The sequence below is a fragment of the Alosa pseudoharengus genome, unplaced genomic scaffold (assembly GCF_046254945.1).
Source record: "Alosa pseudoharengus isolate Yale_2024_CS ecotype anadromous, Long Island Sound unplaced genomic scaffold, YU_APseudo_1.1 YU_APseudo_1.1_scf_1, whole genome shotgun sequence".
Taxonomy (NCBI): Eukaryota; Metazoa; Chordata; class Actinopteri; order Clupeiformes; family Clupeidae; genus Alosa; species Alosa pseudoharengus.
Genome location: NW_027468564.1, coordinates 20,483,067 through 20,485,595, shown reverse-complemented (window position 1 = coordinate 20,485,595; position 2,529 = coordinate 20,483,067). Strand labels below are relative to the sequence as shown.

The following is a 2,529-nucleotide window of genomic DNA, read 5'->3' as shown; positions in this document are numbered from 1 at the left end:
TTCACAGCTAATGAGTAGAACATGCATCGTTTTGTCACATAAGGGGGGTATTCCAAGTACGTGGTTTAGTGGAAAACCTGGGTAAGATAACTAAGAGTAAGTGTCCTCCTACAACAAGAGCCCTATGGCATTGTTTTGTTAGGAGAATAGGGGAGAGCTGGGAGGATAGAATTTAATCTAATTTAACATTACAGAAAGTATAATCAAGATTTGAAAGCGATTATTCTGTGTATCGGTGTTGCCTTAATCCTTACATGTTGTTTGTCCTACCTTATCAACTCACATAAAATCCCATAAAACTGGGGGGAAAAACAGCTGCTCCCAATGCATTCCTATGAAGCTGTAAGTTGAAGCTGTCGGAGTGTGTCTGCCTGCGCGGAGCTATTGAACTGTATTGGTGGGACGGTCGCGAACGAATCAGTAGCATTTCTCTTCGTAGCTTGCAGCTTTCATTTGTAGAAGTGGCTTGCTTGCGACTGTTCTCTTGTTGTTCTAGTTAAAGGGGTTTGACGCCTTTTTTCCCATTAATCTCATGTTTTTTGCCATGTTATGTTTATATTATTAATATTATGTTATGAACCACTACCATGACCTTGTGTTCACCGTTGTGAAAGTGACCATGAACGATAAAGTTTGTGACTCCATGCCAAACAACATTGTGCAGAACACATGACTGAATGAACTGGTGAACGAATCAGAAGAACGAATCATCTTGGCGAACTGAACGACGTGAACTGTGTCACGACAAGGAATGATAAAACCCATCACTAGTGAACTGCCATTGGCTCATCTGCGTTCAATGGGCGGGGCTTGCAATCGGCCATTTGTGGAGAATGATAATATCTTGCTATAGGCTAGAGAGAGAGAGAGTGGTGCATTCATGGCACTTGGGAATGACAAGGACCGCCCCCGTGGTGTGTTGGTGCATTCAGAGCACCTCGGAATGACAAGGACCGCCCCCATGGCTACTTTGTTTTTCCGACAGCAAGTGTTCAAGTGCTTTGCCATCGAATGTGTGACAAACACGGATGCCACAACAAAGGTTAAAACATACACTCACTAATCCTAAACAAACAACTGTACTTGCTTAAAATATAGTGTAAGATGCTCGGTAAAGAAAGATATGCATCTTTTCTGCATCATCACTGGGAAAAAGGTTTTCCGAAGCCCATGAACACTAGGTGTGCACACATGATGATGCCATTTGGTAGAAGGTGGCATGGTTGAGTGAGGAAGGGAAGGAGGAAATATGGACTTATCCAGTTAAACTGTCATAACTTAGTCTTGTTCACACGTTCACATTGAACCATGGTAATCTGGCCACACATAGACCAAAATTAGAATAAAGCAGAGCAAACATGCTCCCAAGTTTTTAATACAAAAAAAAAAAAAAAACTTGCTAAACTTTGGCCCCGATATCTGGACTTATTTTCTGATAGCAGTGCATAGATTTTTGTTCATATCAATATAGGTATGGCTGTAATTATTCATCCCTAATCAATGGCATTATATAGGCACACATAAAGGGGAAGAACAGAGCAGCTATGTAATACCATTAGACACAATTTGAAAAAGAGATCTATTTATGAATTGGAGAAATATGCTTTATTTTCACATAGGTGCCAGCAATGGATTTTCTTTGACAGGTTCACTTAAAGGAACCGTATGTAGGATTTTGGCCAAAACTGGTACTACAATCACATTCAAAATACTGTAGAGCGGCGTACACCGCAGATGTGGTAACTAGAGCAGAGCTGGCAACCCAGATGCCGAAACACTACTGACTTTGTGATTACTAGATAGGTGGAGGGTGGCGGATCAGGCTAAAACACAAATATGTAAACATCAACATCAGTTGAGGGCTGCAACTTCACTTTTTTAAATGACGATATCCTGGCCGGACTACTGTTGTCAGTGATATAAGTATTTGAAATTAGCATGATTTCCTAATGTCTAGTGACAAATCAGGGCCATTTTATGATTAATTGAATTTAATTTCTTACATACGGTTCCTTTAAGCGTTGTCATTAACCCTCATCCCCAGATAGCAAGACTGTTGGTCCACTGGGGACAACTTTCATTGAAACCAACTCTCCAACTTACTGGCAAGCTATGTGGCCACTCCGAGAGAGCTTATAGTTTAGTCAAACTAAGGCAGACTCCTGAAGTTCCCTTCACGTATAACCCACAAGGGTATTTGACTTATAACCCACAAGTTTTCATTTGATTTCATAATAGGCAAACAAGAAATAATACTTACCAAGACAAATAGAAGTCCGACTGCCAAAATTCCAAACCAATGCAGGACTTGACTGTACCGGCGTGCTGAAACGAAAAAGATTTAATCATCAGTTCATCCACATGTAAAACAGTCATAAATACAAAAATAAATTGCAAAGACTGGTGCTAGGGTGTGGGACTGGGTCTCTGGTGCTCTTCAGTTAGGGATCCAAAAGTTAGAAAAACTCAAGAAAAAATCTCTCGTGATGGTTAAATGTATGAATTATATGACCATGGTAAGGTGAACTG

At 40.5% G+C, this 2,529-nt stretch overlaps 1 protein-coding gene across 1 annotated transcript in view; it reads right to left on the bottom strand.

Moving 5' to 3' along the window:
* The window catches only part of LOC143127356 (NXPE family member 3-like), a 14,348-nt gene extending 12,029 nt beyond the window's left edge, over window positions 1–2,319 (bottom strand). The window contains exon 1 of the mRNA XM_076288851.1: window positions 2,261–2,319. The gene's annotated coding sequence lies outside the window, so the exon portion shown is untranslated. The remainder of the gene's footprint in view (window positions 1–2,260) is intronic.
* Between the last annotated feature and the right edge of the window lie 210 nt (window positions 2,320–2,529).